Source organism: Bombina bombina, chromosome 5 (genome assembly GCF_027579735.1).
Source record: "Bombina bombina isolate aBomBom1 chromosome 5, aBomBom1.pri, whole genome shotgun sequence".
NCBI lineage: Eukaryota > Metazoa > Chordata > Amphibia > Anura > Bombinatoridae > Bombina > Bombina bombina.
In genome coordinates this window covers 54,116,142-54,143,826 of record NC_069503.1, presented here as the reverse complement: position 1 = coordinate 54,143,826, position 27,685 = coordinate 54,116,142, and the positions used below count along the sequence as shown (strand labels likewise).

Sequence of the window (27,685 nt, the reverse complement as noted above, 5' to 3'; positions counted from 1 at the left end):
TATAGTAAAGACGCATTCGCACAGCCGCATAACCCCGGGCACTGCAAGCACCCAGCCCTCATGACAGTAAAACCCAGGGACCCTAAACAAGCAGCTGCCCCTGCTCACTAGCATTGCGTCCCCATAGACGTCTGCCTGACTCCCCCCAGCAGTGATCCTGCTGCCCCAGTACCAACCTCTGTCCCAGCCTCTATCCGTGCGCAGCCTATATCAGCCTCTGCAGCTTAGCCTGTAAACCCTACGATCACCGGTCCGGTCCAGACTCCAGTCCACTCGCTCATGACAATTTGAATTGGCCGCGCTCAGCCTTGTATCCAGACCCGACAGTGAAGTGGGCGTGACCCGGCTCGCCCCCAACCCCAATCAACAAACTTGAAGGGTGATGTGAGGGTCGGATGGCAGGGGGGTAGGGACAGGTCTGGAGGGACTATTAGACTCAGTGGCGGCTCTCTAATTAGGCGGCTTGCTTCAGAGACTCGCCACAGTGTCTGAGACACAAAGTTAATAAGTTAATGAGCCAGATCTGCAGCGCCACGAACTAAAAGCAAGGATGGAAAAAACTAACTCGCCACTGCATAAATTTCACTCGCCAATTGCGAGTTGGCGAGTGGAATTTTTGAGCCTTGATATATATATATATATATATATATATATATATATATATATATATATATATATAATGTGTGTGTGTAAGCTATTTAGTGTGTGAATGTGTGTGTGTGTGTATATATGTGTATGCTATGTAGTGTGTGTATATGTGTATGCTATGTAGTGTGTGAATGTGTGTGTATATATGTGCATGCTATGTAGATTGTGTGTGTGTGTATATGTGTATGCTATGTAGTGTGTGTGAATGTGTGTGTGTGTGTGTGTGTATATGTGTATGCTATGTAGTGTGTGTGAATTTGTGTGTGTGTGTATATGTGTATGCTATGTAGTGTGTGTGTATATGTGTATGCTATGTAGTGTGTGTGAATGTGTGTGTATATGTGTATGCTATGTAGTGTGTGTGAATGTGTGTGTATATGTGTATGCTATGTAGTGTGTGTGAATGTTTGTGTGTATATGTGTATGCAATGTAGTGTGTGCATATATATATATATATATATATATATATATATATATATATATATATATATATATATATATATATATATATTTACTTTTCTCTAGTACTTACATTCACATTTAACAAAAATATTCAAAATTACACAAATCCCATCATGTATAACCTACAGTAGAGAATATATTTTTTTGCACTGTTTCAATAAAGTTTTACACTGACTACTAATTAAAGGGACAGGAAACCCCAACATTTTCTTTCATAATTCAGAGCAAGGTATGGGATTTTAAACAACTTTCTACCTTCTATTATCTAATTTGCTTTGTATCCTTTGTTTAAAGTCATACCTAGGTAGGCTCAGGAATATCAATGCACTACTGGGAGCTAGCTGCTTACTTATGCACACGTATACCAAAAAATGTCTGTGCAGCGTGAGTGTTCGGCTTGAAGAAAAGGTGGCAGCCCTATCCAAGGCCCCAGCTAGAGCAAGGCCTAAGGCAGCTGCCTAATTATTAGTGCCCCCAGTTTTGACTGTGGTATCTTATGTGCCCCCCTATATTTTGTTCCTAGAGTCGCCACTGTTAGGGACAGCGTGGGATTACACCAAGCAGAGCGTCAGCGCACCTATCCCAGTGCCGGGCGAGTGACTGTTGCTGCCGGGGAGGGCTGAGTGAGTGCAGCAGGAGCTTATTACGATTACATCTGCCAGTTGGGCTTTATTGCTTGTGACTTAGAGCCCTTCCTGCTACCTCCCGGTGGAGATCTGCAAGCCGCCTGGGGGAGTGATTGAATGCACAGTCATAAAGTATACAGAAACGAGCCCCATCATGTTATCTGGCTGTGAATAGAGGAGAGAGCATAAAACAGCATATTGCTTGCACAGCCTGTCCTGCCTTTATGAGGACTGCAATAAGCAAAGGAGGAGAGAGAAAAATAATCTCTCTTTAGTTTATTGCAGTCCTCATAAAGGCAGGACAGGCTGTGCAAGCAATATGCTGTTTTATGCTCTCTCCTCTATTCACAGCCAGATAACAAATGAAGCTGCATTTCCCTGATTCCCTGCTGGTGCGCAGTTACCCTATGACTTGCACTGCCCCTCCTCCTGCTAGCTCACTAACTAGAGTGACCGATGACATCATCAGACCTCTGCAGGAAGTGCTGGGAGACGCAGACAGTGAGAGCGAAGGCAGAAGTAAGTTTGTGAAAGCCGTATAACCAGTGTGTGAGTAGTATCCCTATTGTGCTGTATATCCTGCTCAGAACCATCCTGGCAGCCACAGATAAAGAAGCAAATTGGGGATTCCTTGGTTTCCCCACTGCAGGTCACACAAAACAACAAGAGTGCATTGTGCCTGCTTTATCTGCAGTGATCAGTGTGAAATGTGTGTCAGATTATAGGTGCACAAATACACACACTTCACATGTAACTGTGGGACAATGAGTGAAATAGCCTTATGTTTATTATTTACACGTTTCAAAACCTCTCCGATTTGTCCCCAACGTTGTTTTATTTATTTATATATATATATATATATATATATATATATATATATATATATATATATATATATATATATATATATATATATATATATATATATATATACTGTGTGTATATATGTATATATATATATATATATATATATTGTGTGTGTTTGTATGTATGTGTGTATATATATATTTATATGAGTGTGTGTATATATATATTTGGATTCTAATTTGAGTATCCCCAGATAGAACTTAAAAAATACATTATAATGTACACTTACACTCACATTAACACTGTCAAAAATGATTTTAAAAAATATTGCATGCAAAAGTTATAAGCGTTCAGATATACGATCTCGAGTGTTAGAAATAAAAACCCGCCAAAGGGATCTTACATAGATTTACATACAGATATTTTTTATTTTAAGAATTAAAGCAGGTTTTATTTACATGACATTTTTACGTTATAACGTCCAGTCTCCATTAGAAGACTAAGCACATTAAATGAGAATAATAATGCGTCTCTGTATTCTGCTTCGTTCCTTGTGTGCGCTTCATATGAATTAATGCTTTTATAGGTGTAGTGGCTTTGTGTAGGCAACAGGGAGTCCCTATCCAATTCTCATGTGTCACAGGGTCTTTGTAGGCAACAGGGAGTCCCTATCCAATTCTCATGTGTCGCAGGGTCTCTCCAGAATAAGTTCCAGCAATGCATGAGAAGGAAAAGAACAGAAAAATGAACAGACAGATTACTTTTATGTAACAAGTTGTGATCGGCAGGGGCGCATCAGGAAGTTTGTATTGTTTATAAACAGAGATACATATAATATATAACTTGACATATACACAAAAATCAATTCACAGGGTAATGAAACGGATTTCTTTTCTTTCCCTTTTCTAGCAATATTGATTCAATGAGTACAACAAGCAGTTATATTTTAGAACGAGATTTGGAGCTCTTTTGCCATTATTTTATATAATGAATGGGGATTAACAAGTTAATATCTTAATGAAAAACAAAATCGCAATATCAGTATTGTATATCTTCTGATGTTCCCCCCTACATAAACTTCTATCCTGGGAGGAAAAACAAATTGTTAATATCTCTCTTCCCTCTCTCCTCCACTTCCCCCACCCCCTCCGCTCCAGATCACCAGAGGTTTTGCCTCCATTCGTCCTCATCCACACAGACTATCTGCTTTATTCAATTTTTATATTCAGGTCCCATAAATTCTATACATTTCCCCCATAGTTTGACGTAGTCATTTAATCTTTTTCTTTTGTAAATCTTGTAATCATAAGCTTCCAGTATTACTTGTTTAGATAGCAGATTTTGAACTTGAATAATTGAGGGAACTTTCTTTTTAATCCAGTTATTGAAAATCAGAACTCTAACCCTTAAGATCGTGGTCTGAATAAATATTGAGTAAGGTTTCTATACTGGATTGGAGGTAATAAAAATTATATTTTCTATCCCAAGAGGGATATATATATATATATATATATATATATATATATATATATATATATATATATATATATATATATATATATATATATATATATATATTATTCTTGAAAGGAAATATCTAATTTTTGCCCAAAATGTATTCAGTCTAGGTCACTCGTACAATAAATGTAGTATGCTGGGATTATGTCTTGAACATTTCATACCTATATTATTAATTCCCTTGTTCCTTTTATGTGCTCTCCCGGCATAATATAGTCAGTGTGGATGAGTCTAAACTGGGACTCTCTCAATTTAGCTGATTTTATTAAATACTGTGTAGTGTTCAAGCTTTTTCTTATATTCTTATCATTATTGGGAGTGTGTAGTATTTTATAAATAAGTGATATTGACCCTCCCCTAATTTTTAGAATGGTCCAGCTATGGATGTTTACAAAAATAATTTGGAGAACTCTTAATCACTTGTAATGTATAATGTTTTGCTTGTTTAAAATATAATTAATTCTTCTTGGGGACACTATTTCCTTTGAAATTCTTCAAAGCAAAATATTTGGTTACTTGTAAAGACCACCAAATGGCCTATATTGATTAACTGTTTATCTTTCTAAAGTTGGAAAGATCTATTATGGAAACCAGGTAAGAAATGTTTGTTGCAGAGTAAACTGAGCCATTTAGAAGCTTTAAATTCCAAGCTTAATAATTTAATTGAGATTATCCAAGCCTTCAAAACATCTTTAAATAATGGATGTGCATGTACAGTATGTCACAAAAGTGAGTACACCCCTCACATATTTCATGTGACAACACTGAAGAAATTACACTCTGCTACAATTTAAAGTAGTGAGTGTACAACCTGTATAACAGTGTACATTTGCTGTCCCCTCAAAATAACTCAACACACAGCCATTAATGTCTAAACCGTTGGAAACAAAAGTGAGTACACCCCTAAGTGGAAATTTCCAAATTGTGTCCAATTAGCCATTTTCCATCCCGAGTGTCATGTGACTCGTGTTACAACGTCTCTGGTGTGAATGGGGAGCAGGTTTGTTAAATTTGGTGTTATCGCTCTCACACTCTCTCATACTGGTCACTGGAAGTCAACATGGCACCTCATGGCAAAGAACTCTCTGAGGATCTGAAAAAAAGAATTGTTGCTCTACATAAAGATGGCCTAGGCTATAAGAAGATTGCCAAGACCCTGAAACTGAGCTGCAGCACGGTGAGTAAGACCATATAGCAGTTTCACTGGACAGGTTCCACTCAGAACAGGTTTCACCATGGTCGACCAAAGAAGTTGAGTGCACATGCTCAGCGTCATATCCAGAGGTTGTCTTTGGGAAATAGACGTATGAGTGCTGCCACCATTGCAGAGGTTGAAAGGGTGGGGGGGTCAGCCTGTCATTGCTCAGACCATACGCCGCACACTGCATCAAATTGGTCTGCATGGCTGTCGTCCCAGAAGCAAGCCTCTTCTGAAGATGATGCACAAGGAAGCCCACAAACAGTTTGCTGAAGACCAGCAGACTAAAGACATGGATTACTGGAACATGTCCTGTGGTCTGATGAGACCAGGATAAACTTATTTGGTTCAGTTGGTGTTAAGGGTGTGTGGCAGCAACCAGGTGAGGAGTACAAAGACAAGTGTGTCTTGCCTACAGTCAAGCATGGTGGTGAGAGTGTCAGGGTCTGGGCCTGCATGAGTGCTGCCGGCACTGGGGAGCTACAGTTCATTGAGCGAACCATGAATGCCAACATGTACTGTGACATACTGAAGCAGAGCATGATCCCCTCCCTTCGGAGACTGGGACGCAGGGCAGTATTCCAACATAACGACCCGAAACACACCTCCAAGATGACCACTGCCCTGCTGAGGGTAAAGGTGATGGACTGGCCAAGCATGTCTCCAGACCTAAACCCTATTGAGCATTTGTGGGGCATCCTCAAATGGAAGGTGGGGGCATAAGGTCTCTAGCATCCACCAGCTCAGTGATGTCATCATGGAGGAATGGAAGAGGACTCCAGTGGCAACCTGTGAAGCTCTGGTGAACTCCATGCCCAAGAGGGTTAAGGCAGTGTTAGAAAATAATGGTGGCCACACAAACTATTGACACTTTTTGCCCACAAGGGGTGTACTCACTTTTGTTGCCAACGGTTTAGACATTAATGGTTGTGTGTTGAGCTATTTTGAGTGGACAGCAAATTTACACTGTTATACAGGCTGTACACTCACTATTTACCAGTGTTAATTTCGTCGACTAAAACTAGACTAAAATGAATATAAAACAGAAGAAAATATTATGACTAAAATATGACTAAAAGTAAAATGGCATTTTAGTCAAAAGACTATGACTAAAACTAAATTAAAATGACATTTTAGTCAAAAAACTATGACTAAAACTAAATCAAAATTTGCTGACAAAAACATTTCATGCAAGGCGTTATAATCAATCCATATCTAAGTACTGCTCTTTTGTCAAATTTACTAAACTTAATTTTAAGATAAATAAAGACGTGTTATATACCACAACAGTTAAATCTGTATTGCATGTTCAAACCTTAATACCATAAATAAAAACAGGTTAATAAACCTTTACTCCAGGAGTATGTAATGAGTTTGGAAGTTCTAAAGCAGTGCTACTATCGTTGCCCAAAATATTTAGAATCTGTTATCAATTAATTGATTCTTCCTATGGAATTAAGTATAACCCACCAGTATGGGTTTAAGTTTTGCTGTGCCTGTGCTAGCTGCAGAAACTGTTTGTTGTGTTGAGTTACTCGATACTTGTTTTAATTATTAGCAGAGAACTGTTATAGTTTTTGTATTGGGTAATATGTGCAATACAGCCAATACAGTTTACTGTTTGTTTTTTTATATTTTAAAGTTGCACTTCTGTTTGTTTATGAAGCTTGGTTTTATTTAATTTTAAGTTTAATAAAGATGTTATATATCACAACGGCTAAATCTGTGTCTGTATTGCATGTTTAAACCTTAATACCATAATTAACAGGTGTTATGTTTACTCCTGGAGTATATAATCAGTTTGCAAATGATAGAGAAATGCTTAAATATTGCATTACACTTTAACTAAACTCCTTAGATTTTAGTTGACTAAAATCTATTGGAGATTCAGTCGACTAAAACTAAAACAATTCAGATGACTAAAATTCGACTAAAACTAAAATGGCATTTTAGTCAAAAGACTAAAACTAAGACTAAATCGAAATTTGCAGTCAAAATGAACACTGCTATTTACATTGTAGCAAAGTGTAATTTCTTCAGTGTTGTCATATGAAAAGATATAATAAAATATTTACAAAAATGTGAGGGGTGTACTCACTTTTGTGAGATACTGTATATTATATTATGCCCTAATTCTTAGGAACATGGAGAATGAAATTTAAAGAAAGGGGGTTGCATACCTTTTCATCCATATTATGGCTTGTATATTTAAAAGAGTGAAATAACCAGTCTAACGGCGATCTTAAGAGAGTTGCATAATTGTACATTTGGTAACGCTAGACCTCCTCTATTAGAGGGAAGAAATGACTTCTCCAATTTAATCCTAGCCTTCCTACCCTGCTTAAGAAAATATCTCAAGGTTTTCAGCAATCTATCCATTTCCTGTTTCTTAATTAATATAGGAAACATCCGTAAAGTATATAATTTTCTAGGTACTATAAACCTCTTAAAAGCTGCAAATCTACCTGGCAATGATAGAGGGAATTTATAAAAAATGTTCAATGTATCTATACTATCCTGAAGAATAACCATAATGTTCTCTTTATCCCATTTGTTAGAGCTGACAGATAAATAAAGTCCCAAGTATTTTAGTGATACCGTTTCTGTGAATGGATATTTCTGTTTTAGGTTAACTTTCTTCAACCAAAGAATTTTAGACTTTGAGTAGTTTATTTTATATCCTGAAGCCCTGTTATATTTTTCCAATTGGTTTATAATTCCATGCAATTGCTTATCTGGAGTAGTTATACACAACAATAGATCATCTGCAAAAAGTGAAATTTGAAAATCATTTTTCCGATTCTATGACCCGCTATGGTATCCCTCAACCTCATAGCCAAGGATTCTAAGATCATATCAAAAAGAAGTGGTGACATGGGACAGCCCTATCTAGTCCCTCTATAAAGCGGGAAAGAAGATGAAACAGTATTATTAACCAGTAAGGTGGCACTGGCATCTGAGTAGACCCAAAATTAACTAAGGCTTCACACATAAAATCCCATTCCACTCTGTAGAAATCCTTCTCTGCGTCAAAGGACAACAGGAAGGCCATCCGACAGAGAAGAGGTTTCTGACCTCCCCACCTCTTTACTATATTTATACATAACATGTTGGATCTTCCTTACATTAAGTTCTGAGGTTATACTGTCACAAAACCCACCTGGTCTATAAGATAAAATCTCTGAATTATCTTTATCCTCTTTTAGGATGAGAATTATATTTGCCACCTTTAAACTGTTCAGTGATTTTAAGATTTTGGGAATAATATTGTCCATATAGCTTCTTCAAGACGGGAGTGAGCTCCTCCCTCATGATTGAATAAAATTTCAGCGGGAGGCCATCTGGGCCTGGCACCTTCCCTTTTTTTTTATAGATTTTATTATGTCTAAGATTTCTTCACTAGAAATAGGATCATTCAAAAAATGTAAGTCATCCTCAGAGATTTTGGGCGCTTTAATTCCTTCAGATAGTAAGTGATGTCTTCTTTCAAAGGATTTTGAAAGGTATATAGTTTCCAAAAATAGTTATGAAATAGGACTATCATTTCCTCAACTGTATTAGTAGATTCCTTCCCATTCCTAATAGTTAGAATAGATTTAATCTTCTTAACCACTTTAAATAGATTTGAGAGCTATATACAGTATGTAAATGTGTTAATATGTATATATATATGTCTGTAATTACATATATACACAAAAAATAAATATATATATATATATATATATATATATATATATATATATATATATATATATATATATATATATATACTAGTGGGAAAGCCTGCCGAGAGGGCAGTCTATTTTGGTGTTGGAGCCATCAAACCACCCTGACATTTTCGGAAGGGCATTCTATTGTCGTGACGGAACCACCCTGCCATTTTCGGAAGCCACATGGATGCAACTTATGCTGGATTCCAAAAATGGCAGGGTGGTGAAAGTATCCACCTGGATGCAGCTTACGCTACAGTCGCCATGGTTGCCGGTCTTCAGCTCCACCCTCCGCTCCGCGCCGGATGTTCCTGAAAGAAGAGGTTCCGCTTGGAAGAAGACTTCACCGCATGGGACAGGTCTTTCTCCGCTGGACTTCAGCAACCGTGAGTACCAACCTGGAGGTTAGACTTAGGGTTTTCTTTAAGTTTTTTTTTGGGGAGGTTGTTTTGTTTAGATTAGGGATGGGCAGTAAAAGAGCTAAATGCCCTTTTAAGGGCAATGCCCAAACAAATGCCCTTTTCAGGGCAATGGGTAGTTTTTTTCGTGTTAGGTTCTTTTATTTTAGGGGGTTTGGTGTGTGTGGAGGTTTACTGTTAGGGGGGACTTTGTGTATTTTTAATGTATAAGAGTTGTTTATCTTGGGGCAATGCCCTGCAAAAAGCCCTTTTAAGGGCTACTGGTAGTTTATTCTTAGATTAGGGGGTGTTTTTTATTTTCAAGGGGCTTTTTTATTTTCATAGGGATTAGGTATAATTTGTTTAAATTTGTTAATTTGATTTTTTTATTTTCTGTAATGTTAATCTTTTTTTATTTTTTGTAAACTTTTTTTATTTTTTGTAACTTTAGAATTTATTAGTATTGGTAATTTGGGTTAATTTAAGGGGGTGTTAGGTTAGGGTGCTTAGTTATTTAAATAGTTTTTTGCGTTGTGGGTTTTGACGGTTTAAGGGGTTAATAAGTTAATTAGGTTTATTGCGATATGGGGGTTTAGGGGTTAATAATGTTTATTGCGATGTGGGGGTTATGCGGTTTAAGGGTTAATAGGGTAATTAGGTTTATTGCGATGTAGGGGTTTAGGGGTTAATAGCGTAATTAGGTTTATTGCGATGTGGGAGTTTAGGGGTTAATAATGTTTATTGTGATGTGGGGGTTATGCGGTTTAAGGGTTAATAGGGTAATTAGGTTTATTGCGATGTAGGGGTTTAGGGGTTAATAGCGTAATTAGGTTTATTGCGATGTGGGGGTTTAGGGGTTAATAATGTTTATTGTGATGTGGGGGTTATGCGGTTTAAGGGTTAATAGGGTAATTAGGTTTATTGCGATGTAGGGGTTTAGGGGTTAATAGGGTAATTAGGTTTATTGTGATGTGGGTGGTTGACGGTTAAGGGGGTTTTCAGTGTATGTGTTAATACTTCGTGTTGGGAGGTTGTTGTTTTTTTTTTTGTTGTTATACTTCGTGCGGGTATGTTTTTTTTTTGTTTTTTTTTATATACTTGATGCGGGTGGTTAGTTTTTGCTTTTGTAATGCTTTGTTTGCCTTTGCTGCATCCAACAGCTGGCCCATCGCTGGCAAACTTCTGGCCAGCTGTTGCAGACAGCTGCCAGTACCCAAAATGGGGGCAAATAGTTAGTGGGAGAGGGTTAGAGAGATCTTTGGCAGAGATCAGGGAGGTTGGGGGCTAAGGGGGGATCCTACACAGCAGAATATATATATTTTTTTAAAAATCCCTTTTATTTTAGTACTGGCAGACTTTCTGCCAGTACTTAAGATGGCGGGGACAATTGTGGGGGAGGGAAGAGAGCTGTTTGGGAGGGTTTAGGGGATGGGATAAAATTAACCTTTCAAGCTCCCTACAAGCTACCTAAATAACCCCGTCACTGCTGGGCATAATACAAGTGTGGTACTTAGCGGCCTTCTATTTACCAAAAAGCAATTCCAAAGCCATATATGTCTGCTATTTCTGAACAAAGGGGATCACAGAGAAGCATTTACAACCATTTTGCCATAATTGCACAAGCTGTTTGTAAATAATTTCAGTGAGAAACCCAAAGTTAAAAAGTGAATGATTTTTTTTTATTTGATCGAATTTGTCGGTAAAATGGTGGCATGAAATATATCAAAATGGGCCTAAATCAATACTTTAAGTAGTCTACTACACTAAAGCTAAAATAAACCATACAAGCTCCCTAATTAACCCCTTCACTGCTGGGCATAAGACACGTGTGGTGCGCAGCGGCATTTAGCGGCCTTCAGAATTACCAAAAAGTAATGCCAAAGCCATAAATATCTGTTATTTCTGAGCAAAGTGGATCCCAGAGAAGCATTTATAACCATTTGTGCCATAATTGCAAAAGTTTGTGAAAAAGTGAACAATTTTTTTTATTTGATCGCATTTGGCGGTGAAATGGTGGCATTAAATATAACAAAATGGGCCTAGATCAAAACTTTGGGTTGTCTACTAAAAAAAATATATATATACATGTCAAGGGATATTCAGGGATTCCTGACAGATATCAGTGTTACAATGTAACTAGCGCTCATTTTGAAAAAGAAAATTGTTTGGAAATAGCAAAGTGCTACTTGTATTTATTGCCCTATAACTTGCAAAAAAGCAAAGAACATGTAAACATTGGGTATTTCTAAACTCAGGACAAAATTTACAAACTATTTAGCATGGGTGTTTTTTGGTGGTTGTAGATGTTTAACAGATTTTTGGGGTCAGAGTTAGAAAAAGTGTGTTTTTCCATTTTTTTTCTATCATATTTTATAAAAAAAATTTATAGTAAATTATAAGATATGATGAAGATAATAGTATCCATTTAATGGCGAGGAAAAACGGTATATAATGTGTGGGTACAGTAAATGAGTAAGAGGAAAATTACAGCTAAACACAAACACTGCAGAAATGTCAAAATAGCCTTGGTTCCAAACGGTCAGAAAATGGAAAAGTGCTCTGGTCACTAAGGGTTAATACAGGGATAGTCCACAGCTGCAGTCATTACTTGATGGAAATACGGAACCTGGCCATCAGGAGGAGGCAAAGAAACCCCAGCCAAAGGCTTAAATACCTCCCCCACTTCCCTCATCCCCCAGGCATTCTTTACCTTTCGTCACAGGAGGTTGGCAGGGAAGTGTCGGAAGATTTCGGAGAGTTCCTTAGGATGGGTATCTACCCTTCGAGATGAGACTGGAGTTTTTAAGTAGTCTTGTCAGCCTCTCAGTGAGAGCATTGATGAAAGTTAGTCTGGAGATGCAGGGAGAGTCTTTCTGCGAAACCATTCAGACTCATATTAACAGCTCCTTAAGCAATCAGCGTTGACGAGTTTCGCTGCCTGCTTTCTTCACTCAAGTCCATGTCAGAAGCGCTGCTACAATCTGTCAAACTTGAAGGACCGTGTCTCTGTTCCACCGCATAGATTCTGGTAAGATTGTTTTAATTTTTTTACACACATGTTAACGATAGAAGACAGGGTCTCAATGGGACTCCATTATCTTTATGGAATCAAGGGTTAATATCTCCTGAGGGGGATTATTGAACAGTGGGGTTTTGAATCATATTTTGTGATTTCGACTGCTTATGTGTAAGAACGTTTGGACTCATAAACGGATACGGAACGTACAGCTTATCTTTCATTTTGAGAGCTGTGCAGTTCTTTATTGAGCTGGCACACTTTTCCTTAGCTGGGGCGGTCCAGCATGAGCACCATGTGACCGGGAGTGGCTACATTTTTTTCTGATTCCTGACCGGGTGTCTGCGGAGAGGAACATCTTCTCTACCTGTCTGGGTCACAGGAGATGGTGAGTGCTCCAGCCATTAGGGGTATAAGGTGCCAGTTGTTCTTTTCTCTTTCTATAATTTAATTTAGACAAGTTATGGAGGATTCTGATATTTTAGAAGGGGATCCCTGCGATACAGAATTTGATACCTGTGTATATTGTGAGGAGGCCCGGGTAATCCATCCCTCTCAATTATGTTCTGATTCCGCAATAGGGTGTTCTCATTAACCAATGTTGAGATGTTAGAGACCACTGAGCCATCTGCCTCTGAGGATTCTTCATCCAGTGAGGTGTGTTCCCTAGATTCTTCTGTTCCTACATATGCAGTTTTCCCGAGTTCCGGTCCTCCTTTGCCTGTAAGAGGTTTCCACCAGAGGTTACTAAGCAGTTCCGCAAGGCCATCTTTTCAGCCTTAGCGATGTTACTTTTTCCTGCTCCATGGAAGCAAAGGGTTAATCCAGGCTCTCCTGCCTAAGGACCGTTGTGTAAAATGACGATTGTGTCCGATCAGTCCTCTGGGGATGCGGTTCCTTCTGATGCTTCAGAGGTAGACCCTCCTGGTTCGGAGTCTACCAACTTGATTCTTCTGACTGTGAAGGGCTTAGCGGTTAGATTTAGATTGGCACGTCTGCGTTTACTTCTGAGAGAGGTTTTGGCTATGTTAAAAGGTTCCCAGTACTGATCCGTCAGTTGAATCTCAGTCCGCTATATTAGATAACGATCTTGTCTAGACGAGTGGAATCCTATTCCTTATCATCTTGATTTTCTCTTTGTTTTATTGTTTATTTAGAATCCCAGTTCAGAGCTCTATGGGTGGTTTGTGTTGTGTGACAGGCTGGACCAGTTTGTGTTTGCACACTCTTTTCAGTTTTGGACGCTTGCCTATTTTATTTTTACCTTTTTCTATTCTGTTTCGGATAGTTTTCTGTTTTTAAAGCTCTGGGTTGATATAGAAACTCTTCTTAGAAAGACGTTTCGTTACAGGGGATTTTCCAGTGGAAGATTGGTGTGATGGCTCCCCCGATAATTTTTTAAAACAATTTTAAAGGGACATGAAACCCAAATTTTGTCTTCCATGATTTAGAAAGAGCATAGCATTATAAACAACTTTCTAATTTACTTCTATTATCTAATTTGCTTCATTCTTTTGATATTCTTTGCTGAAAGCATATCTAGATATGCTTAGTAGCTGTTGATTGGTAGCTCCGCATAGATGCCTCCTGTGATTGGCTCACCATGTGCATTGCTATTTCTTCATTAAATGATATCTAAAGAATAAAGCAAATTATATAATCGAAGTAAATTGGAATGTTGTTTAAAAGTGTATTTTCTACCTTAATCATGAAATAATTTTTTTTGAGTAAAGTGCCCCTTTAAGCCTCGGAGTTTATATCTTTAATTTGATTATTCTCAGTTTTTCTAACATTTCTGGAACCTAAGAATTTTCTGTTTAGCCATTGAGTGCTCTGGCAGATTCGTTGTATCCTAGGTGACAGACAGGACCTGTTGTGGGTACTATTTAAGTCTGCTCCTTCCTTCTATACAGGAGAAGGGGTTTTTGTGTTTCTAGCTTTCCAGCCCAGGCACAACAGGATCATCTATCCTAGAAAACAGGCTGGACCTGTTTTAGGTATTATCTTGGATGGACGCTTGATTATGGATCTATGGGTCCTAGAGGACGGAGCTAGGCTTCTTTTTGGGCAGTCTCCCTTCTCTTGGTTTGCATAGAGAGGGACTTTTTCAGGTGACTTTGGAGTCATTGTCCCGGTATCTATCGCACTGTGGGAATATTTTCTTTCCACTGTCGGAATATGGTCCAATAAGGAAGGGACTTCCCTTCCTAATTGGGTTCTATGATTTTTAAGCAGAACTTATTAGTTCTCCTTTTTGCCGGAGAATGTAAGGTTCTATCTTCCCTTTGTTCAGGAAGAAGGATGTCTTTCCTGTTTCATCCTTTGGGGCAAATACAGTACTTAGGAACCGTATCTTCCAGTACACCTTGTTCTGATCCTAGGTTTCCTTTTTGGGATCTGGGGTTTAAGGTGGCAGTATCCTACTTCCAGATGTTAGTTACTCCCGGGTCTTGGCGTTTCTGGTTTTATTACCATCGGCTGTTAATAGACTTTTAGGGATTCTCTCTTGTCTTTTTGATCCCCAGAGTGGGATCTAGACTTGAGTTTTTCTGGTGTGGCCACTAGGGTGGATCTTGGATGCTGTTTTGTCTTACGGACAGGAATTGTGTTCCTGGGATCTTGCAAATTTCCTCATCCGGTTTCTGTCCTCTAGTCCCCCTTCTGGCCTTCATTTGCACTGGGGTGGAGCGTGATATCGCCAGCCAAGGCAGTGTCAGGGTTTCTCACTGTCTCTTTAAGGATTGTTCTTCTTCCTCCTGCTGATTGCTTACTCCTCCTTTAAAACAGGTGCTCTCTCAACACACCTTGCTCAGTATTCTGGAAACCTAGCCTAAGTTAGCACTTCTACAAACTTCCAAAAGGATTACAGGGATCTTTTCTTCATTCCGTATAGCAAGCAGCCGTGATTTCACTAAATACAAAGCTGCTGCAATATGACAGACTGCTCCTGTTCACCAGTCGGGTAATCTAATTTCAGGTAACTCGGGACTTCAGATAAGAATTTGCTTTGCTACTTTACTTACCCGGTTTGTTTTAAGAACAGCTGTACCGGACTGACGATACGTCCCTTCCTGTTTACCCGGACTCATTGCCGTGAATGCTGTTCAGAGAAGCTCTCATGGAAGCGCTGCTGTAATCAAGTATATCAACATTCAGGTACCACTGGGATCTCTCATTGATACTTAACCTCCTTGTAATGTATTACATACTTGCCTGAACTCTTGCTGACTTTCAAACGCTGTCTCAGTATTTGCTTGCTACTCAGCACAGACAGCTCTCAGTACATATACAGTGGGATTAATTGTGACTGCCTTTATCTCTGCATTTTACTTCAAATTAACTCTGTTATTCTAATAGCAGAGGAACTGTGTTTAATGTTGAAAGTGACTTTCCCTAAGCTATTTCTGGTAATCTAACCTGTGCTCAAAACTTGTTGCCTTTATTCAAAACCTCTCACATAGCAGTCAGTACTAAGAGAGCTAGAGTCATCTCTTTCTCTCAACCTTATAACTGTGTAACAATTTACACAGTACTAAGAAAATATTAATATCACTGATAAAAGGAATCCTCTCTTTCCATAGTGGATTCAATTACATTAGTGAAAACAATCTATCAATTTAACCTGCAGTTGTGTTCCACATTTATAATTGTATCGTTATATAATACTGAGCCCAAAAGAAAATGGAACCAGCAGAGTTACCACAGATTGTTTTCAACTTATCCCAAAAAGTGGATCAGTTAGCCCAAGGCTTACATGACCTACAAATAGAAAATGCCACATTAAAAAGTGTCATAAGAGATTCAATTGATATTAAAAATAACCAGTTGGAAATGTTAGCAGAACCCCAAGTTTCTCTGCCAGAAACATTTTCAGGGAACCGAAAAGCTTATAGGCAATTTAAGAATGCATGTCACCTACTATTTTTGATGAAACCTTGTACTTACCCCACTGAGAGAGTAAAGGTCCTAACGACCAATTCCTTCCTCAGAGGGGAACCCAGGAATTGGGCAGATCGGTTCTTTGAGACCGATGACTCCATTCTAGGGTCCCTGAATGAATTCTTCTCAGCTATGGATGAATTGTTTCAGGACACTGATATACAACTGACCGCAGAAACCTCCATGAGGAGCCTCAAACAAGGCAAAAGGCCTGTGGAGGAGTATATCACGGATTTTAAACAATTCGCTTCTGATTCACTCTGGAGCCCCGTTGCCTTGCGGAATCAGTTCCGGTTAGGCCTGTCAGAGGCACTAAAATATGAATTCGCAAGGATTGAGTAGCCAAAAACTTTAGATGACTTTATGCGAGTTGCCACCCAGATTGATCGTCGCATACGTGAGAAAAAAGCAAAACGTTATACAGCAGACACTAAGCTTAAAAGTTATCCAACACCTACAGGTATCAGCTCCTATAGTCATTCCAAACCTCAGACCGAGGCTATGGAGATCGGATTCCTAAGGGGACCCCTCAGTCCAGAGGAAAAGCTACAACGTAAGATAAAAATCTTATGTATGTACTGCGCAAGTCCATCACATTCTGTCCAGGATTGCGCAGTACTAACAAAAACCAAGAAAAGTAAGTCACACATAGTATACACCTCTATACTATCCCTGCCTAAACCTACAACTTCTTACTGTACCTTATCTCTCTTCCTGCAGCTGGATCAAAAACGTCTGACGATTAACGACGCCATAATAGGTATTCTGGTGCTACAATGAACTATATTGATGAAGAGTACTGCCTATCCAACAATATTCCACTGATAACAAAGAAACTCCCTATACCTATCAAAGTCATAGACGATTCTCCTATGATCTCCGGACCTATTACTCAAGAGACTGTACCATTATTTGCTAATATTTCAGGACATGTTGAAATTATTTCTTTTGATGTTTTACCCTCTCCTCATTTTACTTTGGTCTTAGGGCTGGAGTGGCTCAAACTCCATAACCCTTCAATTGTATGGTCTCCATTTAAAATACATTTTGTTTCAGATTATTGCAAAGAAACCTGTTTCCATGATCATTTCTTGTTTCACACTAACCCACAAAGTGAAGATTTACCCGCAGAATACAAAGACTTTCTGGATGTCTTTAGCAAAACCGAGGCTGAGAATCTGCCCCCCCATAGGGCATACGATTGCCCCATAGACCTCCAACCTGGTGCAAGGATACCATGCGGACACCTTTATCCCTTAAGTCATCCAGAACTAGAACACTTGAAAACCTATTTGGAGGAGAACTTACAAAAAGGCTTCATCAGGAGTTCCACTTCCCCTGCTGGTGCGGGTATATTTTTTGTCCGTAACAAAGATTCCAGTCTCAGACCCATAATAGATTATCGTGAACTCAACAAGTGCACAATAAAAAATCGATATCCTTTACCCCTCATTCCGGAGATGATCAAAAGACTCTCTAAAGCAACCATCTTTTCTAAATTAGACCTGAGAGGGGCCTACAACCTTATCCGGATAAAGGAAGGTCATGAGTGGCTGACGGCATTTAGGACCAGGTACGGCCTTTTTGAGTACCTGGTAATGCCGTTCGGCCTATGTAATGCCCCCGCCACGTTCCAACACTTCATTAACAATGTGTTTCGTGATCTGTTGGACGTGTGCATAGTCATCTACCTGGACGACATCCTCATTTATTCCAGAACTATGGAAGAACACAGGAAACACGTCCGTTGGGTCCTCTCCAGACTTAGAGTCCATAAGCTGTATGCCAAACCCGAGAAATGTGAATTCCATACTAATCATGTCTCCTTCCTCAGGTATAACATCTCACCCAAGGGAATCCAAATGCAAAATGAAAAGGTTACGTCTGTACAAGAATGGCCAGAACCTAAAACAAAGAAGGATCTACAGAGATTTCTAGGCTTTTCTAACTATTATAGAAAATTCATAAAGAATTTTTCCACACTGGTAAAACCTCTGACAAGATTAACTGGCTCTAACACAGTATTCAGATGGGATTCTGAAGCCAAAACCACATTCAATCTATTAAAAGCCAGGTTTACAACCGCACCTATTCTTCAATTTCCAAACCCGCAATATTAATACACATTGGAAGTTGATTCCTCTGATTATGCAATTGGAGCTGTCCTGTCCCAACAGAGAACCGTAAAAGAACCACTACATCCCATATCTTTCTACTCAAAAACAATGACATCAGCTGAAAGAAATTATGCTATTGGGGATAAGGAGTTGCTGGCAATCCGCCGATCTCTAGAGCATTGGCGGCATCTCCTGGAAGGAACTAGACTACCAATCAATATCTTCACCGATCATAAGAACCTACAGTACCTCCAAAGGAATAAAACACTCTCGGCTCGTCAGGTACGATGGAGCCTTTACTTTGACCGATTCAATTTTAACATCATTTATAGGCCTGCAGAGAAAAACGGCAAGGCGGATGCCTTATCCCGCATCCCTAATAAACCTACAGACTTACCCACCAGGACTTCTATTGTATCACCAGAGTGTTTCATCGGTTTGTCCATCCCATTACTTGATGAACTCAAGGATTATTGTAGCAAAGTTCCTTTTCCCCCAGAAAACAACCTCTTGAAAACCTCAGGAATATACTATCATGGGGATAAAATTTATTTGCCCTCTCATATGAGATTACAACTACTACAGTCTACACATGATTCACCACTTGCTGGACACCCAGGTGTTCAACATACCATGGAGCGAATAAAACGCAGTTTCTGGTGGCCTGATATGAAAACAACTGTACAAAACTACATCAAAACTTGTAAGGTATGTGCCACTTCCAAACCTGAGAGGAAAGCACCGTATGGACTCTTAATGTCCATTCCTGTTCCGCAGAAACCCTGGGAACATGTGTCAATGCACTTTATCGCCGATTTACCTCCATCCAACAAACAAACAACTATTTTTGTAGTCATTGATCTATTCACTAAAATGGCTCATTTCGTTCCTTATCACAAGGTCCCTTCCTCCTCTGAAACAGCTAATCTTTTCATCGACCACATAGTTAAGTTACATGGCATACACCCCGTCTTGACAACAGATAGGGGATGTCAATTCACTTCGAAATTCTGGACCAAACTATGTGAGTTGACTCAAATGGACCACCATTATACCACAGCTTTTCACCCACAGACCAACGGTCAAGCTGAGAGACTAAATCAATGGCTCGACCATTACCTTAGATGTTATTGTTCATATCATCAAACAGACTGGCTAAAATTCCTCTCTATGGCTGAGTTTGCATATAACAACTCAATTAACTCTTCTACAAAGATGACACCATTTTTTGCGAACTACGCTTATCACCCGGATTTCCCTCTGTCAACAAATGGGTCACCTGATTCACCTTTAGTTGATGATTTATGTAACACCCTGCAAGAAAATTTCAAGTATATAAAAGAAAATATCTTAACCGCTCAACATACCCAGAAACATTACTACGATCTTCGTCGAAGGAAACCACCAACATATTCTATAGGAGATTTAGTGTGGCTTTCCACAAAAAATCTGAAGCTTCAGATCCCCTCTAAAAAATTAGCCACTCTTTTTATTGGACCTTTTCCTGTTCAGAAGGTTGTAAATGAAAATGCTATTCGATTGCAGTTACCTGCGACTATGAAGATACATCCTACTGTTCACGTGTCTTTAGTAAAACCTTACATAAGGACAAGAGATGATCAGGTATTACTCCCTCCAACTGATCCCGGACTCGTTTTGGATGAATATGAGGTTGAGTCAGTATTAGATTCCAGATATCACAAAGGAGTTCTACAGTATCTAGTGAGATGGAAAAACTACTCGGTGGATGAGGACTCTTGGGAACCTGTATCCAACTTAAACGCTCCTCGTTTGATCTCTGTGTTTCATCGCAGACACCCTGAACGTCCACGTCCTCTCGCTGTGGAACAGCGACCCTGAGAGGGGGGTCATGTCAGGGTTTCTCACTGTCTCTTTAAGGATTGTTCTTCTTCCTCCTGCTGATTGATTACTCCTCCTTTAAAACAGGTGCTCTCTCAACACACCTTGCTCAGTATTCTGGAAACCTAGCCTAAGTTAGCACTTCTACAAACTTCCAAAAGGATTACAGGGATCTTTTCTTCATTCCGTATAGCAAGCAGCCGTGATTTCACTAAATACAAAGCTGCTGCAATTTGACAGACTGCTCCTGTTCACCAGTCGGGTAATCTAATTTCAGGTAACTCGGGACTTCAGATAAGAATTAGCTTTGCTACTTTACTTACCCGGTTTGTTTTAAGAACAGCTGTACCGGACTGACGATACGTCCCTTCCTATTTACCCGGACTCATTGCCGTGAACGCTGTTCAGAGAAGCTCTCATGGAAGCGCTGCTGTAATCAAGTATATCGACATTCAGGTACCACTGGGATCTCTCATTGATACTTAACCTCATTGTAATGTATTACATACTTGCCTGAACTCTTGCTGACTTTCAAACGCTGTCTCAGTATTTGCTTGCTACTCAGTACATATACAGTGGGATTAATTGTGACTGCCTTTATCTCTGCATTTTACTTCAAATTAACTCTGTTATTCTAATAGCAGAGGAACTGTGTTTAATGTTGAAAGTGACTTTCCCTAAGCTATTCTGGTAATCTAACCTGTGCTCAAAACTTGTTGCCTTTATTCAAAACCTCTCACATAGCAGTCAGTACTAAGAGAGCTAGAGTCATCTCTTTCTCTCAACCTTATAACTGTGTAATAATTTACACAGTACTAAGAAAATATTAATATCACTGATAAAAGGGATCCTCTCTTTCCATAGTGGATTCAATTACATTAGTGAAAACAATCTATCAATTTAACCTGCAGTTGTGTTCCACATTTATAGTTGTATCGTTATAGGCAGAGTCTTCAGCATGGCATTGTTTTTCTTTCTAAATCTGTCTTATAGACTTACAGGTTGGGGGAATTGATCCCCAGTATTCCGTTCGCATCTCCCTGTCCTGAGAGAGTTTTCTCTCTTCCGGTGTGGTTTTGACTTTGTCGCTTCACTGCCTATGGAGAGAGAGTGTCCTATGGGGGTTCGTGGATCAGGAGTTCCTTCCGTTTTATTCCTATAGTTCCTCAGCTGAGCACTCTGCTTTGAGGATTTGGTCATCTGGGTTCGTACCAGTTGGGACCTCTCAGTGGGTAGATCCCTTTTGGAGAAGGAGAGTTCCTCCTGTGTAGATGGGAGGATCTTGTGTTTGGTGGTGGGCAGAAGCTCACTATGGCTCATTGTCAGTGATCCACTCTATGAGCGGGCTCTTCAGGAATGGATGTTCCCTGCAATCTTTCCTTGCTTCAATGTTGGTATCTGATTGGGGATGCCGATCAAATTTTCAGGGCGTCCTTACCTATCCCTGTTTTCCTCTTAAGGACTCAAGGGTGATGTGGTGTAGTGATTAGCTCCATTGCTTTTGTAGCAGAGGGTTGTAGGTTTTAACCCAGTTAAAGCTCCTGTTTTCTCTGCTGGAATGTGATTCTGGTGACATCTAACATTCCTAAGTAGATATTTTATCAGGGATGTTCAGACAGAGATATTGTATCCTTATCGGTGTGTAGGAGGTTTATTTTAACCTCCTTCTTCCTTTTTTTCTCTGTTGAGGATGATCCGATCCTATAAGGATCAAGACATCAGTGTGACTGATTGCTCTGCTTATGTCCGCAAGTTCGTATCGTGGTTTAGTGGCTTCGCCACCATGGCCTTTGTTGCAGGGAACTGCTGGGTCAGGGTCCTTTTACATCATAGAATCTCTTTCCTCTGAGGCAGTTTGTGAGAGGTTGCTTGGTCTTAGCCAAGAGAGGTTTTTTTTGTGACAGGTTACAGTCCTTTCCGTCAGCGAGTAGTTTGTCCCTTGTCATCTATCATAGGTGTGGTGATCCACCCTTTGTCGGGATGTGCTAGTTAGGTCTGACTCTCTATTGGATTTTAAGGGTTTCTTCTTTATTTTCCTACAGGATGATCTGGAGAAGGGCCTTCATAGCTAGTTCTGGCTCAAGCAGTCCTTTTTGGGACAGCTTGCTGTCATACCCTGAGGTTTTCCTTATCTGCCTAGCATGCGCAAGCTTGCAGTTTGAATCCGGCTGCAATCCTTACTCCTTGAATGGGGGCTCACAAGCAGTTTTCAATTCCTGTTTGTTCTTCTGTTTCAAAGGTTTATTGATCTTTCAGGTGTTTAGTTATTTTGCTCCGTCTGGAGTTTAGCCTTTGTTTTTAGGTGGTTGCATTGGGTTACTTTTGTTCCCGTGCAGGTGGTCTTTGAATTATTTCTTCAATGATCCATTCCGCCTGTAGATTGTTTTCTACATGTCATAGTCCCTGTGTTGCAATCTTGCAATACGTACTCCTTAAAGGAGTCTCCTTTTTTTATTAAGGCTGTGTTACGAGATTTGTTAGGGTTTTCTCCCTAAGATTCCTATTTTATATGTCTTTTTCCTTTCTAAATGGGAAGGAGTTTTTTTCCCCTATCAGGGAATCAGGCCTTGCTGTTCCTTTTAGACTATGGAGGCTTAGTTGCCTTCTTTATTTAGTGGAGGGGTGTTTTTTTGCTTGACCTAAAGGTCAGCAAGACACTAGCCTCCTCAGATGTTATGGCTCAGTTTGAGAGCAGTGACATCATCTTGGGTCTCTGGCATGAGACCTCTATGGTTCTGATTGTTGGGGCGGCTATCTGGTCCTCCCAGCATTCTTTTTATTTTTGACTTCTGTTGAAGCAGCATTTGGGAGAATGGGTTGTGGCAGGCTGTGGTGCCCTCAGATTTGGGCCGCCTCTTATTTCCCTCCCATTAGCATTTAGTGTCCTCTGTAACTTGGGTATAATTTCCCACAAGTAATGAATGCAGCTGTGGACTCTCCCTGTATTAAGAAGGAAAACCTAAATTATACTTACCAGATAATTTCCTTTCCTTCTGTACAGGGAGAGTCCACAGCTCCTGCCCGTGTTCTCCGATGGGCAGCCCTAAATTTATTTATTTTTTTCTAGCACTTTTTTCACCCTTATATTTCTCCTACTGTTCCTTGTTCCCTCGGCAGAATGACTGGGGGATGAGGAAAGTGGGGGAGGTATTGAAGCATTTGGCTGGGTGTCTTTGCCTCCTCCTGGTGGCCAGGTTCTGTATTTCCCACAAGTAATGAATGCAGCTGTGGACTCTCCCTGTACAGAAGAAAAGGAAATTATCTGGTAAGCATAATTTATGTTTTAATTTGTTTTCTATATTTTTTAATAATGTGTTAATTAATTTAATGTTTAGTTCTTTCATTTATAGAGGCCAATTTAATACATACTGATTTATAACATTCTGTAAAATGAATGTTTGTAGCAGAACCAAACCATATTTTCAAGCTTGAGGAGATTTGTCCAATATTACATTTGTGGGGGATGTTCCTGATATTCATTGAGCAACAGATTTATAAGTATCAGCCAACCAGAATCCTGTATTTCCATAAAGGTTTATAATTACCCATAGAGCCTAGATTAATCATTTTTCATTTAATCTCTTAATGGCGTCGCTGGTCTTTCTATGTGTTTTTATAATCGCATGGTCTCGCTGTCAGCTGCAAAACTGCTCTATTTTAGCAAGAGTGCAGGAGGATCTAATAGTGTGGCAAGACTCGCTCTATTACAGACAGACAATCCCTTAAAGGGACAGTCAACCCAAAAATTACTGTAACCTATTTAGATTAGTTCAATAACGATCCTTACAGTAAACTGTAGCCAAATTTTAATCTAAATAAACTTTGGCAGAAAATACACTTACTGATCTCATCTGGCCGTTTTGAAATGGCCGCCTGACCCCTCCTTCTCTGATGTCTCCCAAAAGCTTGCACTAGTACAGGATCCTTTCCTCTCGTCCCTGCGCGCTCATGCAATTTCAACTCTCTAGCTGTTCATACCCGGCACTCACTGCCTCTCATCCATGCTGTGCGCTGTGTGTTACAGAGAATGAGAGGCAGTGAGTGCCAGGTAGGCGGCGATGTGATGGTCTGTGCCCCTGTTTTAAAGTGAATGTCAATAATAAGCTGTCTACTCCTCAGTACTAATTCTCTATATGTTTGCAATGTAAACCGCTATGTTTTTTTTAAAAATAATCATCTTTTGATATTATAATTTATATAATAACTTAGCTACATCTTCAACTGGAACTCCTCCCATCCTTGACTTCCGGTTTTCGGAGTCCTTTTCTTACAGAGCATTGCCTCCTGCTATCTTACGTATCAGTGAAGCGCGCTCCCGAGGAGAATCAAATTAGCACATGCGTTTTCAAACACTGTTTATTATATGCATGCTTTCCCTTATTTAGTTTGGAATCGTAAGCTGGAATCTCAGTGTCATTGCGCCTGCGTGTTTACGCCCTATGTAAATAAAGAAACAGAGTATTCAATGAATGTTTCCATTCATTGAATACTTTGGCAGCAAGCAAAAGAAACATCTTTTTTTCTGATCCCAACATCGATCGTATAAATATGATATTAAAAGCTTTGCGCATGCGCTAAACGTTGCATCGATACTTACTTTTCGCTTTTACTGAACGACAATGTAAATATGATAGTAAAAGCTTTGCGCATGCACTAAACGTGGACGAGCATGGATTGTGAATGACGAATCGTTAGGGAACTCATGCGCAGTTTGATCCCGTGACGTATGAGAAAAAGGGGCTGGACGCCATGGGGTTCGATCCGTTATTAGATATCAAGGGATGTCAATCAAATTAGAAACGAGGGACAAGATGGCGGGCGGAGGAAGAAAGTAAGCGAAATAGGTTTATAAATCCTTCGATTCTGATATATTATTCAATTTGAGAAAAATGATGACTTAAACTAACCTTTATTTTAATCAAATAACAAGATGAGTAACAGAGGAGACCGTGACTTTACATCCACTTTAAGATTGCTTTAGTTAATACTCCAATGAGATTATAGAGAAATATTTTATAAAAGCAGCTTCCGTTTGCCCCAACATTGAGATGCATGTGGATAAGTCCCGCCTTGTATGCCCAACTACTGCTTGTCTTTGTGGATGCACAGGATGTTGTTTTACGGCACTTGGTTTCCCGTATACTCTGCTTCAGTGTTTTTCAACCAGTGTGCCGTGGCACACTAGTGTGCCATGAGAGATCCTCAGGTGTGCCACGGCAGACTGACAACAGTGTGACATATTTCTTTCCTGTAATTAGCAAGAGTCCATGAGCTAGTGACGTATGGGATATACATTCTTACCAGGAGGGGCAAAGTTTCCCAAACCTCAAAATGCCTATAAATACACCCCTCACCACACCCACAATTCAGTTTTACAAACTTTGCCTCCTATGGAGGTGGTGAAGTAAGTTTGTGCTAGATTCTACGTTGATATGCGCTCCGCAGCAAGTTGGAGTCCGGTTTTCCTCTCAGCGTGCAGTGAATGTCAGAGGGATGTGAGGAGAGTATTGCCTATTTTGAATGCAGTGATCTCCTTCTACGGGGTCTATTTCATAGGTTCTCTGTTATCGGTCGTAGAGATTCATCTCTTACCTCCCTTTTCAGATCGACGATATACTCTTATTTATATACCATTACCTCTGCTGATTCTCGTTTCAGTACTGGTTTGGCTTTCTACAAACATGTAGATGAGTGTCCTGGGGTAAGTAAATCTTATTTTCTGTGACACTCTAAGCTATGGTTGGGCACTTTGTTTATAAAGTTCTAAATATATGTATTCAAACATTTATTTGCCTTGACTCAGAATGTTCAACTTTCCTTATTTTTCAGACAGTCAGTTTCATATTTGGGATAATGCATTTTGAATCAATCATTTTTTCTTACCTTAAAAAAAAAAAAAAAAAATTTGACTCTTTTTTCCCTGTGGGCTGTTAGGCTCGCGGGGGCTGAAAATGCTTCATTTTATTGCGTCATTCTTGGCGCTGACTTTTTTGGCGCAAAAAATCTTCTGTTTCCGGCGTCATACGTGTCGCCGGAAGTTGCGTCATTTTTTACGTCCTTTTGCGCCAAAAATGTCGGCGTTCCGGATGTGGCGTCATTTTTGGCGCCAAAAAGCATTTAGGCTCCAAATAATGTGGGCGTCTTATTTGGCGCTAAAAAATATGGGCGTCGCTTTTGTCTCCACATTATTTCAGTCTCATTTTTTCTTTGCTTCTGGTTACTAGAAGCTTGTTCACTGGCATTTTTTCCCATTCCTGAAACTGTCATTTAAGGAATTTGATCAATTTTGCTTTATATGTTGTTTTTTCCCTTACATATTGCAAGATGTCTCACGTTGCATCTGAGTCAGAAGATACTTCAGGAAAATCGCTGTCTAGTGCTGGAACTACCAAAGCTAAGTGTATCTGCTGTAAACTTTTGGTAGCTATTCCTCCGGCTGTTGTTTGTATTAATTGTCATGACAAACTTGTTAATGCAGATAATATTTCCTTTAGTAATGTACCATTGCCTGTTGCAGTTCCTTCAACATCTAAGGTGCAGAATGTTCCTGATAACATAAGAGATTTTGTTTCTGAATCCATCAAGAAGGCTATGTCTGTAATTTCTCCTTCTAGTAAACATAATTTTTTTTTTAAAACTTCTCTCTCTACAGATGAATTTTTAAATGAACATCATCATTCTGATTCTGATGACTCTTCTGGTTCAGAGGATTCTGTCTCAGAGATTGATGCTGATAAATCTTCATATTTATTTAAAATGGAATTTATTCGTTCTTTACTTAAAGAAGTACTAATTGCTTTAGAAATAGAGGATTCTGGTCCTCTTGATACTAATTCTAAACGTTTAGATAAGGTATTTAAATCTCCTGTGGTTATTCCAGAAGTTTTTCCTGTTCCTAATGCTATTTCTGAAGTAATTTCCAGAGAATGGGATAAATTGGGTAATTCATTTACTCCTTCTAAACGTTTTAAGCAATTATATCCTGTGCCGTCTGACAGATTAGAATTTTGGGACAAAATCCCTAGAGTTGATGGGGCTATTTCTACCCTTGCTAAACGTACTACTATTCCTACGTCAGATGGTACTTCGTTTAAGGATCCTTTAGATAGGAAAATTGAATCCTTTCTAAGAAAAGCTTATCTGTGTTCAGGTAATCTTCTTAGACCTGCTATATCATTGGCTGATGTTGCTGCAGTTTCAACTTTTTGGTTGGAAACTTTAGCGCAACAAGTAACAGATCATGATTCTCATAATATTATTCTTCTTCTTCAGCATGCTAATAATTTTATCTGTGATGCCATTTTTGATATTATCAGAGTTGATGTCAGGTTTATGTCTCTAGCTATTTTAGCTAGAAGAGCTTTATGGCTTAAGACTTGGAATGCT

The 27,685-nt window shown here is 39.3% G+C and overlaps 2 protein-coding genes across 2 annotated transcripts in view; one reads left to right on the top strand and one right to left on the bottom strand.

Moving 5' to 3' along the window:
• The window catches only part of LOC128661301 (uncharacterized), a 324,509-nt gene that overhangs the window by 84,046 nt on the left and 212,778 nt on the right, over positions 1-27,685 (bottom strand). The gene's annotated exons all lie outside the window — the stretch shown is intronic.
• LOC128659829 (gastrula zinc finger protein XlCGF26.1-like) overlaps positions 2,215-27,685 on the top strand; it is an 82,838-nt gene continuing 57,367 nt past the window's right edge. The window contains exon 1 of the mRNA XM_053713401.1: positions 2,215-2,255. The gene's annotated coding sequence lies outside the window, so the exon portion shown is untranslated. The remainder of the gene's footprint in view (positions 2,256-27,685) is intronic.